Below are 13,534 nucleotides of genomic sequence, written 5' to 3'. Positions count from 1 at the left end.
GAAACCATAAGAACAGCTTGGAAATAGGAATAATTATATATGTTTGCCGTGTTTGAATCTGTATCATGATTACAAATTGCTTTCGTTTCTTATCTATAATTCTCCCGTGCGTTCGTCGTCTCGATTGGCTTTTTTCTGCTGTCTTTTTCTGATATTTCTCAAGGAAAACATAAAAATGTCTCGAAGCAAAAAACGATCTACGTTCGTCCAGTTTCTTTTCCTCTACCTAGATTTTCCAAGCACAGAATCGATTCCAGTAGGTGTGCAGCAGAGATGGACAAATTCGTTATCTAGATAAAGAATTTCGAATAAGGAATAAAAGATAAAAAAAGTACTTCGCTATTTTTAATTGTATAACCGTGGAAATTCCAATTTTTATAATAACATAATACTTCTTCTCGAATGAGTAGACACTTGGCAAACAATTATTTCATTTAAATAAACTGTTCACGAATATAATTGTGCCCAACTCTAGTGTGCAATGCATGCATGCACCAGGCGGCGAAATTCCTAGGGCAGCCGATAGTGCACTTTGCAAGATCATTTTCTAATTTATTTATAGCTTCGAGAATTTTTCTCACACTACCAATTAATATATCATCAAGGGAAAGGAGCTTTTGGAAACTGAAACTTATAAAAACATATTTAAAAACGTCAGTGACTCAAGAAACATTTAACAATCTAAGATTGTTAGCTATAGAAAAGGAATTGTGTGAAACTTTAGAATTATAAGAAAGCAAGAAGAGTATTTCTAATTTTACGAGTAGATTATATTATTTCTGATATAATTTTTTTTTGTAGAATAAAATCCAAATAAATATATCAAATATTTATACGGATTTTTAACCCCTGTCAACTATGTATATGGAACTGTCAGGAAAACATATAAACAGGCTCTTATAAGTTGGGTTAGATTATGAATCTAATCGCAATCAGCATTTACGAGGACGGAAAAATATCTCTAGCACACAGGCAGCTAACAGCCTATCACCGGCCCTGTCCAAGCATATTGGATTTACATACTTCAGCACGGTTGTTGTATCTTGCCCCCAAGCAATCCAAGTACAAATCAACGTGTATTTTTATTCGCGAACGGGTCGTTCGGTTGAATGAGATAATTCACGACGCAACTGTACATACGTTTTTGTAGCCGCGGTGTCGCGACGATTTGTAAATGAAACGCGAACTAACGGATGCATCGGTTCGCTGGGATCTGCGTCTTGAGCTGGCGAAACGAGTTAGCTACATAGTCATAAACGACGATCGGCAAAATGAACAAATTCTACAAGGTTTAGAGTTTAAACCTTAGCACCAGAACTACAGACGCTAAACGCATATTTGTTTCGACCGCTGGATAAACGAGGAAAACTTTTGAAAATTTAGAAATTTAGAAATTCAGTAATTTCTTCACTCTCATCTCGTAATAAAAGGGGCAAAAGATCTGAGAAAATGTATTGTCATAACGTTTCAATCGTCGTTGTAAGAGTGTATCGACCAGTTATTTTGACTGGTTTGGTAGTTCCTAGTGTTAAACTCAGCTCGTGGAGCAGAATGCTCCTGTTATTTGCCATTTCGATGTTAATCTCTGAACTTGTGGGAAGACTTGACTCGCTTAATAAATGATCGATACGTCGTATATAAATTCTGGAAATTTCTAATGTAATGGTATCTTTAGTATGTATCTAAAAAGCTATTAGATTCGTTGAATATTTTATTATCGAAATTTTATAGTATATAAACACTCTGTCATGGGTTAAATAAAGGAAGTGGTTCCATAATTATCGATATTTCTCGCTTAATAAATGATCGATACGTCGAATATAAATTCTGGAAATTTATAATATAATGGTATCTTTAGTATGTATCTAAATAATTATTAGATTCGTTGAATATTTTAATGTCGACATTTTCTACTATTCAAACACTCTGTTATGGGTTAAATAAAAGAAGTGGTTCCATAATTATCGATACTGCTCGCTAAATAAATGATCGATGCGGCAAATATAAATTCTGGAAAATTATAATGCACTAGTATCTTTAGGATCTGAATAACTATTAGTACTACTGAAGATTTTAATATCAACATTTTATATGATTTGAACACTGACTTGATGAGTTAAAAAACGTTCATAGTTAACAAAGAAGTCGTGGAAGAGATAAAAGAATGATTGCAGCTGAATCGGTCGAGAAATTGGTTTTAACAATTTCTGGATTAACTGAAGCTGCTAATTAGACAGATGCTCTAGATTGTTCAACAACAATGAACCGTAATTAATAAGAGTTCGCTTATTATATAATTTAAGTGATTTTGCGTCGCTAACGAAGCATTTGAGTATTATCTTCATTTATTCTATGCTTTCCGTAAATACATTTGCTTGATCCCCTAATTAGTGATTTGTATCTTTACCTAATTAGTAATTGAGTAATGACTCCAAGTAATTAGGAAGTCAGGCAAAGAGATCGCTAGTAATTTTATAGAACACTAACCGCTTTAAATTCTTAAAGAAAAAAATTATACAAAACACATTTTCAATAAAAATATCATATCGTTTGCCATAATATATCATTCTTTCTTGCATAATCCACGTTTTACTTTCTTTAATACTAGGTTGTTACATAATAAACGTTATTTATTTTAATTACATTAAGGTTGTAACTTGTTGACGAGTGTTTTGATTCAGGTGGATTTCTCTTGAATGAAAAACTTTCGCTCTAATGAGTTATAATTGAAGTATAACCCAATCCGTGTCGTGTCGGTTCGTCGGAGACTCTGAAACATTTCCAACAAGGGATGTTTGCGAAATGATACACGTCGATTTTTAGTTTACGAATTTCAGTCGAATAAATAAAAGGGACGCTTCAGATAAAAAGGGTCATTTCCTCTCTTCAAGTCTAAAAGTATCATCGACCAAATACGGCAAAATTCTTAGGTTCGTCCCATAAACAATTGCGCAAAGTTACTAGAAAATCGGCGTGTATCACTTGACGAACATCCATTATGTAAGTCTTACCCACAAGAGGTCATTCCACAATTTCGATTTTTTTAACACTGATCTATGATCACCTAATGCTTAAAGACACGGACCCTGAATACGCAATTTCTTTTTTGGAAATTTTACACATCAGCAGCAGATTGTTTCTTTATCTTTTAATTTAATAATTTTGTATTTTTTACCCTTTTAGTACTGTTGACGCCTATAGGCGTTCACTTCACATAGTTCGTTACAAACAGTTAGTGCCTACAGGCGCTCTAAAATCTAAATAGACGCTCATCGATAAATAAATGATATGAGTTTAATATAGTAAGATCCAGTGTTTTGACGATTTCCGTATAATTTCAGAAAAATGTACACTAACGAAGATTTCCGTGGTTCATGGCGTACATCGCGGCAAAACTTCTACCATACGTCACGCACAATATCTCTCAAAGTTTGCCGTAGCGTAAGGGTTAATGGTAGCCAATAGGATGAGAAAAAAAATATTTCTCGAGTAAAAAGAATTTAGAGAAACAAAAGATTTGTCGATGTTATGATTGAAGATGTCATCCAAGAGTAATTTTAAATGGAATGCTATATACAGTGGACTCTTAACTACAGACACCTCTCGATTATCGTCCCGAACTCGAGTCCGCGCCGAGACAATATTCTTACAGGGAGAAATGCTCCAGACTCTTGTAAAATCGTTTTTTTCCCAAAGCTCAAGTCTTGGCAACAAAAACAGAGGGGCAATAAACCCCCCATCCTCCCAGTGGTGGGGAAAACGCCTAGACAATAATCGTGTAGAAGAAGCCAGACGATAATCGAGAGAAGTCTGTATATTGCCATGGTCAGGACTGTAGGGGAGTAAAATGGCAAGGAGTTCAGAGCTCATGGTAAATTCTATCGTCGTAACTTCTACCTCAGCGCCTGCGCAAAACCTAGATCGTGCTGGTGCGCCGGCGTACGGAACGCGGTGGGAGAGCGAATTTGTGTGCTCGGAAGTACGTGTGAAGGGGAAGTGCCGCGCGTGGCAATATGTTTAGTGGCAATATAGTTAGAGTCCACTGTACATCTAAAAGATAAATCGATCGATTCAGACAAAACTTTGTGGTAATATTCTTAAAACTAAAATCTAATACTTGACAAAACGAATTTTTGATTCGTACAGTTTTCTTTTTTTAGTAACAAAAGAAGTTCAAAATTTATGTCGAAGGTTACATACAAGTTTAAGTTGTCGTTACCCCATAACAATATTGTTTCGCAATGCGAAAGTGTTTGATCGATTTCCTGCGAAACGAAAGTAAAAATGAAATTCGCCAATAAACTCATCGGGTTCCTGTCCTATTTCTTGTTCGCAGACCGGGTATATCGACTGGATCTCTGGCAGCGCGTCACTTCCGGCAAGTAGGTGCATATATACATATACGGCCGTGTGACGGAGGGAACACAAGAACGGGGAATTCGTGAAAACCGGTAAGTGCATACGGTTAAGTTCATGAAGAATGCAAAAACCGGCGGCGTTGCATGAATTCCTAGTCTGTATATATGTGTGTATACACGCGAAAAACTTCATCGTAGGGGTCTCTGCCTTTCTGCATTTGGTGTACGTGGTGTGTGCATAACACACGCGCGCGTAGGGCGAACAGGGGAACGTAGCCAGCCAGAATAATCTGAGTTTATCGATCGGCTCAGTTGCCAACTTGGCAACGGCGAACTCCCGGAATTACGAATGAAATGTTCTACATAACAAAACGGCCCGCCGCGAATCGAGCCACCCTCTTTCATACCACTCGCGCACGCGGATGGATGCACCGAATGCACTCTCGCCTGTCTCCCTCACTCTCTCTCTTTGCGAATGTTTGTAAACTACCAGGGGTGTTTTCAACGTTCTCGGAATTGTGTAATAAATTGTTTATTTTATTCATTTTTATCCATATCGCGGTGTAATTTTTCAATATAATTTTCGTTTAAGAGGGTTTTCCCATTCGGAGGAGTTGAAAGATCGATTTTTTTTTGTTATTGTAATTTTTTTAAGTATGACAACTTGGTAATGTGTTCCGAATGTGATATGCTTTAATTCATTGATATGACGAAGTTAGAACGATTTTAAAAGAACGATGTACCGCTGCACGAGTAAAGCCGTTTTTCTTGGAACTTTGTTTTCCAAATTGACTGTCACGATGTTTCGATGATGAGTTAACTAATCTACTTCAACTTTGACATACATATAATATAGACGTCTCTTTATCTTGTGAAGTACTAGTGTGTCGGTATCTGCAATAGTTTGTTTTTTATCGCCTGAAGAAGTCGCAAATTTAATGAATGTTTGCTCTACATGGCGGCCGTTTTATTAAAAATTGTTTGGTCACTTCATATTAAAAGAAAATATTACAGTCTTAAATAAAAAAAGTCGTAAAAAGCAACCTTTACTATTTTCTTCGTGATCCGACAAATTGCAACTTTTTCAATTTTCTTTTACACGTCAGTAAACTAATGTCCCTAAGTTCACAAAGAAACTCAAGTCATTTGAACCAATTTTAAAAAAGTTGTTCTGTTTTAAAAGGTGTTTGAATACTTTTGTCATATATATGAAATGTTTATCAATAGGAATATGTAGTGTAATAACTAAGCTTTCGAATGATGCGTTGTTTGTTGAAAAATAACAATTCATAGTAATATATAGTAATATAGTAATATAAATGAAATTCACAAGAGTATTCGTACTCGTACCAGTTGAATCCTGGTGGAATCAAAATATTTGTAAATTTCCTGTGACCCTTTAAATTGTACGAATTAGAATACTTCTATGAGATTAAATTTTCGTTGATTTCCTCAAGCTTTCATTTACGTACATTATTATTTCCAATTACTGATATATCATTCGAAAGCTTAGTTATTGCACTACATATCCCTATTGATAAACATTTCAGAATGTACATTGTTAAAGAGTATTAATGATTCGAATTTAAGAATTGTTTATCACATAGATTTTATGCCTTATTTATATTCCAATGCATGTATTACTACACGTATTCTTATAATTAGTACATAAAATTTACTATATAGCGTAAAATGTAATAATAACATAAAATGTGCCGTAACGAATTTTTTACGTATACCTACTTCGTTCGCGGAAGTATAAACGACCGTTAGAGGTTCTAACGTTAAAACTGACATCGTCCACAATTCTATAAGTTTATCGACGTGTCGGGTTCGTTCACCTTACTTCGATCGAGTCATCCACATTTACGAAAATAATTAATTACCGTATGATGTTACAGTCGCCGAATAAACAGGTTAACGTACGATTCGCGGAAGTGAACTAACTACGGAAACCTCCAGTCGGACCATACGGCAAACGTTAATCACATTCGGCAGCTAACGACTTCGGTAAACACCGCGATCTCATGGTCGGTTTTTCCAAGAAAATGAAATTGTTCGTAGAAAATTCGCGTGAAATTTGTCACAGTTAAAAAATTCACAAAAATCACAATAAGGTGACCAATAACGTTGAACACCACAGTCTTTACTTTTGAGACAGTAACACGATAGGGTATGTTTGAAGATGTCAATTATTTTATTTATTGAAGATGGAATTATTTATGGAAATTTTTGGTGAAATTTCTCAAAGTTACAAGATTCACGAAAATCACAATAAGGTGACTAATAACGTTGAACGCCACAGTCTTTACTCTTGTGACACTATCACGATAGGCTACGTTTGAAGATGTCAATTGTTTTATTTATTGAAGATGAAGTTGTTTACGGAAATTTTTGGTGAAATTTCTTACAGTTAAAAGATTCACGAAAATCACAATAAAGTGACCAATAATGGTGAACACCACAGTTTTTACTCTTGTGACAGTATCACGATAGGCTACGTTTGTAGATGTCAATTATTTTATTTGTTGAAGATGGAATTGTTCATGGAAATTTTTGGTGAAACTTCTCAAAATTAAAAGATTCACGAAAATCACAATAAAGTGACCAATAACGTTGAACACCACAGTCTTTACTCTTGGGACAATATGATAGGCTATGAATGTTTAGGTTTTTGTTATTAACGATATAAGTATTTACACGTAAACTTGAACACACATTACTTTCATTGTTACTCTACTATAATTATATATTTATAGTGTACTATGTAAGAAAGAGTTAGGGAATTTAAAGCATTGGGTAGAAGATTGTTGGATAATGGACGATAAAAACATGAGATTGGAAGAGATAGTGAAAGGAACAGGTAGTAAGGGAATAATAGAATAGGATTAAAGGCGAATTTACACGTACTCATTTTGGATGTGCATCATGGATGATTCATCCACAATCAAAGTTCAATTCGTCAAAAGTAAAGACTAGCCCTACTTTGTTCACTTTGGATAAAATGCAGATAAAAGCAGTCTTTTAGCCGAATTTACACCTTTTCATTTGGAAGATCATCGCGGATGATTTTTTCACAGTGAATGGGAAATATGAAAGTCGGAGTACATATTTACACCAGTTCAGTGATTGAATTTATTTCCCTAGGTTTCGTCCAAATACGCATTCAGTATAAACTGTACTTGTAACAGCATGCATGCACATTATAAAATATAAGTTTATACTTATCAGTACCCTGTCACCACAAATGAATCATGCATTTAATTCATCAAAGGTAGAGATTAGCTCTACTTTGTTCTCTGATGACTTCGGATGTTCACTTTCAATGAAACGCGGATGAAAACAATTTTTTTCCGATGAATCGTTCGTAATATGTATGATCATTCAAAGTGAAAAGGTGCAAATTCGGCGTAACCCTTTGAATACGGCCACGTGTGCCGTGAAATGTATCACACGATACGGCTGTATGGACCACACGCGTACTTTGACGAAATAGAAAAGTTGACAATGCTTCCGTATGTATTAAATTTTAAATAGTCTGTACATAATAAAACAAACGTCCATTAAAATCTTAAATGCAATAAAATTTTATATTGAATCTATTTTAATAGTTTAACCCTTTAACGGCCAGTGTGTCATATACAGTCACATGTAGAAAATCGTATTTCCAGAGGTTTGGTCGTTTTTGAAGGGCCATTTTTGAGTTCACTAATTGCGAGAAAAAATTCTTTTCCGTGGAAGAGTTGTTTGAACGTTAAAAGGGTAAAAGTTAAGTAAAAAAAAAAAATAGAGAAAGGTTGGTTGATTTAATTTCGATATTTTCAACTTCATAATAACAAGGTACAGCATAATACATATAGGGTAAAGGCATCAATAAATGAACATTTAAGTGATTTTGCAACTACTTCAGTTGAATTTTAAATGATAATATGTAATATTAATAAATGTTTTCCACGTGACAATTAGATTTTTCAATATCGATACTTTTTTATAATTGTATAAATTTCAATTTGAAATATTGGATAAATATAATTAATTAAATTAAGTAAAAATGCTTTTACCAGTGAATGAATAATACTAACTAAATGAACATTTCTAACCAATGTGTGTGAAAATTGTTTCAATATGAAACAAGCAATTGAAAAAACTCAATATTTAATCGTTTATTTATTTTAATAACTTAATTTAATCGTTTTTATATATAATGTTCAGTCACTGGTACGTATTCGTTTACTGGTGCATCCACCCTATATCAGTCTCATAATTTTCAAACAACGATTTAAGGGTCTGGGCATCAAAGGGTTAAGAACTGTTCAACTTACATGGTATTTCCTTGCTTCCTGGCAGACAACTTTAGTCGTCCATGGTATCGAAAGGGTTAACGATTCTTTTCATCTGTATTTCATCCAAATCGTTGAACAAAGTAGTGTCCTAATCTCTACTTTCGTTGAATCGAATCGATTGTGAATCAATCACCCGCGATGCACGTCCAAAGTGTAGAACTGTAAATTCGCCTTTAGATAATAGTGAGAGTAGAGAATCATCGCGGGCGATCGGAAATCACGCGTGAACGTTCAAGTATATTAACCGATCGTGTAAATGTAAATAGCTCTGGGAAGCTCAACGAACGGGCAAGTTTCCCCGAATTATTCATGGGGCCAGGGCCGTTTCTGGGTTGTTTTTTTGTAAGGATCTTTGTTTCATTTTATGAAAATATAAAATATTTTTTAATATAAAGATCCTTACAAAATTAATGGTTTTATTTAAAATGAATATTTTATTCCATATACAGGGTGAACCACGAATCGTGATCAGTAGAGATTACACTGTTATTAGCAGCCCGATCGAAAATGTTTTTATCAGGTATAGCATGGTTTCAAGAGAGTTTTAACGTGATCATAGCAATTTTTTTTCAACTCTTTTTTCACGATTTTTCAAGGTGACCTTCAATTTTTTGCAAATACACCTATAATTTTTCTTAAGCCTAACACATGTTATGTTATGACACTTACCGAATTCGTCTTGAAATCCCTTAACAGATAGGCGTAAAAAAATTATAGGTGTATTTGCAAAAAATTGAAGGTGACCTTGAAAAATCATGAAAAAAAGGAGTTGACAAAAAATTTGTTATAATCATGTTAAAGCTCTTTTGAAACCATGTTATACCTGATAAAAACATTTTTGATTGGACTGCTAATAACAGAGTAATCTCTACTGATCACGATTCGTGGTTCACCCTGTATAAGTACGAAACTAACTCATAATGTGTTAGAGTTTATGCGTGATTATATATTTTAATGTATGCCCTTATTATAACACCGATTAAATTAGATAACAGAAAACACGTGCTTGGCACGTTTCACGTTACGCATCGCCATATTATGTACTACTCTATTGTTCTAGCGCACGCATCTAGCCCCCCCTACACTCTGAGGCTCACGTCAGATGACTCTGCCTAATGCAGAAAGGCGCGAATTACAATATTACTCCTTCACATAATGTTTGTAATAATGATGTTATGGCTGCTAAATAGCGACCATTAATTACCTACACGAATTTAATCCACTAAATATGGCTAAATGTCATATGTTATTTTGGGCTGTCCATAAAAATAGTTCCTCCTTGTATACGAGTACACCGACGAGCAAACTCGGCTTCCGCTAGGGGGAAAAAGTGAGGTAGGCGAAGGGCCTCCTACAATTTAGTTTTGGCAATTACTGAAATTTATGCCAAATTAACATTCGGTTTAACATTTATTTCAGTACCTGAAATAAATTTTGCTAAATGGTAGGAAGCTCTTTTCTTACGCCACTTCTTCCCCTAACGGAAGCCGAGTTTGCTCGTGGTTGTACTGTTACAAAGATTACATATACAATTAATTTGTCAAAAAAATTGTCGAAGATTACATATACAAAAATCTGTCGGTCTAAATTATGCATAATCATCAGAAAACTTATGATTATTATTTTTACAAATCCAAGTTTTACATATAATAAACAAACTGAATTTGGCCGTCCAGGTACGGGGCACCTTCTGCACCCCTGCCAGGAACGGCCCTGCATAGGGCCACGCGGAAAAGGACGCGATGGATGGTTGTGGGGGGGTGAAAGAGAAACAATTTACGAGACACACGCTTTGCCTTCGCCCGCGGTCTAAAACCCCATTAATCCCCGATCCGCGGCTAATCCTGGGCTCGCTAATGAACGGGAATATTCATTACTGGTACCGGGAGGACTGTATCGGCCTGGTTCCACCCCTTTGACAAATATTAATTATCGGTAACGATTCCAGGTGATAATAAACAACCGCCGTCGCTGCTATCGATCGGACACCACTGAACTTTTTTTTTTTAAATAAATACACACGCGTAATATCCTTGGCTCGCGTAACTTGGTAATTATACAAACGAACTTTGATATCGTAATTTCGCGCTCGCCTCCCCGGTTGTGTCTATCTCGGCGATAGAACGGGATTACGTACTGCTACACTGGTTATCGGCACTCTGCGTGACACAGTTTGCGTTATTTTTTTCTTTTTTTTTCGTTGCAGTAAGTAGCGAGATAGGGCGAAACGTGAATTGCGTGTAATCTTTCGAGGCCCGACAGTATAGTACATTCTTGAAATTTCACACGAATGCATGGAGATGAGAATGAAGTGTAGGTATACTTCTGCGGCCGAAGCAAAAAGTATTGATACGATAAAGACGCTGATTACGAATTGATAGTACTACCATCTACTATAATATACTTAGTTAACGCTTTAACGCCTAGTGTGATGTATACTTTACGTATGGAAAATCATATTTGCAGGGGGTTTGTCGTGAAAATACAGATGTGGTTCACGTATTGGGACCATTTTTGGATTAACTAATCGAAAGAAATAATTGTTTTTCTCAGAAGTGGCGTTTGACCGTTAAAAGATTAAAATTAATTAAAAAATAAATATATATATTAGTTGTATCTTGTTATTTTGAAGTTGAAAATATGGATATTAATCCAATCTACTTAAACCAATTTTTTGTTTAATTTATATACAAATAATATTATAGAAATATTAAAAAATTTAAATTAAATAAAAAAAATTTTAAAGTAGGTATTTTGATTTAATGTATATATTTTCGACTTCAAAATAACAAGATACAACATATATTATATTTTTTTATTTAATTTTAACCTTTTAACGCCCAAACGCCTCTTTTGGAGAAAAAATTATTTCTTGCGATTAGTTGGCTCAAAAGTGGCCCCAATACGTGCACCTCATCTTTATTTTCACAACAAAACCCCTAGAAATGTAATTTTCTATATGCAGCGTATATATTATACTGGGCGTTAAAAGGTTAATAATTATTTACTTCCAAGTGTATACTTGAACAAGTTAATCTTATATTGAACATTAGTCTCATGGAAATCATTTTTAAACCTGTTGTTACGCTAAAAGACGGCATTGTTATTTGAAGATGTTTAAATCATCGGTGTATGGATAGTTTCTTCTGCCACTGTATAAGTAAAATAGAATTTCTTTTTTCCTTTTGGTGTGTAGAAAATGTAGACTGTCAGCAGAATTGCAGTACACTCTATCTGATAATGTATTAGGACACTTATGGAAAATACAGTGGATGTTTCGCGAGATTACGAAATCGCTGAAACTCCGAAATAAATATTATTTAAGGGATATCAGAGGTTCGATGAAGAATGCTTGTACCATAAGGGTAATAAACGTGGCCTGAAATGTATAACTTTTGCGAAACATCACATCTTCTTTATACAGACCAGGTATTCTGATATTTATGAGCGGTAGTGTATGTCCAATTAAAACAAGTAATGTACATAATTCCTTTTGGCAGATCGTGAAATATTATAAGACGTAAGTGAAAATGTCCGTTTTCCGTCGAGAATTTCAATTCCCCCAGTTTTCCATAACTTCTTTTTGTTTTACTTGTCTGTTTGACAAAATAAAATATAACGACAATGCGAAACTTAAATCCGAAGCCTTTGCGTACACCGAATAGGTTGAAAACGTTAAAAGGGAGAATTCTGTATGCTTAAAAAGATTACTTATAAAACTGTTTGTTTATTTGCAGTAATCTTTTTTAATTGCAGTGAAATACTTTATGTTAAACTCTTTACTCTCAGATATATTCAAAACATAAAATTGTTGTAAGATATAGGTTTTCATTTGACAGACATAAAGTATCCCCCTCCCCTGGTAGTCGATGTAACAAAAAAAGGCTTAGTTAATATTCCCTCTGCCATAATTGCGGATTATCTAGAACAAGAAAAACATATTTTATTATTATTAATGCATTTTCAAATTTTGTGCTTAATGTCCGAATGCCGATTAGCGACTTCCGTCATATAGGTATTGTGTCAACCGAAGTAAACTCTTACAAGCGCCCACAGACCTCGAAACAGTTAATATATATTGGTTCCTTGAACCAGTTATTTCGAGCTCTTTCTATTACTTTCCCGCGAAATATTTATCCTCGGATATTATACCGTACAACTATCGTCTATAGTCGCACCAAAATCAATTATCTGTCGACTCGGTGGCTTCCTTGACCATGAATCCACTACAGTCACGCAGGTAAAACGGTATTCAAGTGTCCTTACGCGGTCAGTTAAATATCCAACTATTCTTATACGGGACGTGTACTGCTACAACGACTCACACCTAAAATTATAAACTCAACCATTATATATGTATAGAATAAATGCTCTTCCAAGAGTGTAATTAAAATATAAACTTTCTAAGAATAAAAATTAAAATATAATTTACTTGTGCGTGTTACATTTAACTTATGGAATTTCTTTGCACTGTACATGGTTCTATCGGATTACAATTAATATAAAAATCTCGTTAACATTAGAGCTACCAAACACGTCCAAATGATGGATTTCAGATATCTAATTTTACAGTTAGTGATATCATAATGACCCTGTTATTGCAATTTATGTTCACTTTTCATTTATTCCACAGTTTGCATTATTATTGATCAAATGTAATCATTATATTATATTATGTATTCTACATACGATATTAATGCATTAGGTAGTTTAATTTAGTACACACTCACCGTTCGCAGTTCTGTTGTTAAACCCTGTTTAACTTTCATTACTGTGTTGAATTACAGACGAAGTGAGTACGCTCTAAATTGAGTAAAATCCGCAGGCTAGGTA

The 13,534-nt window shown here is 34.5% G+C and overlaps 1 long non-coding RNA gene across 1 annotated transcript in view; it reads left to right on the top strand.

Annotated features, from left to right (window-relative positions):
* LOC107192993 overlaps positions 1-4,446 on the top strand; it is a 134,784-nt gene extending 130,338 nt beyond the window's left edge. Inside the window, exon 4 of the long non-coding RNA XR_001516319.1 lies at positions 4,337-4,446. This is a non-coding gene — a long non-coding RNA (uncharacterized LOC107192993). The remainder of the gene's footprint in view (positions 1-4,336) is intronic.
* The last annotated feature ends 9,088 nt before the right edge of the window (positions 4,447-13,534 follow it).

This window comes from Dufourea novaeangliae, unplaced genomic scaffold (genome assembly GCF_001272555.1).
Source record: "Dufourea novaeangliae isolate 0120121106 unplaced genomic scaffold, ASM127255v1 scaffold488, whole genome shotgun sequence".
Lineage (NCBI taxonomy): Eukaryota > Metazoa > Arthropoda > Insecta > Hymenoptera > Halictidae > Dufourea > Dufourea novaeangliae.
Note: the sequence above shows the minus strand (reverse complement) of the source record. Positions and strands in the feature narration are given on the sequence as shown.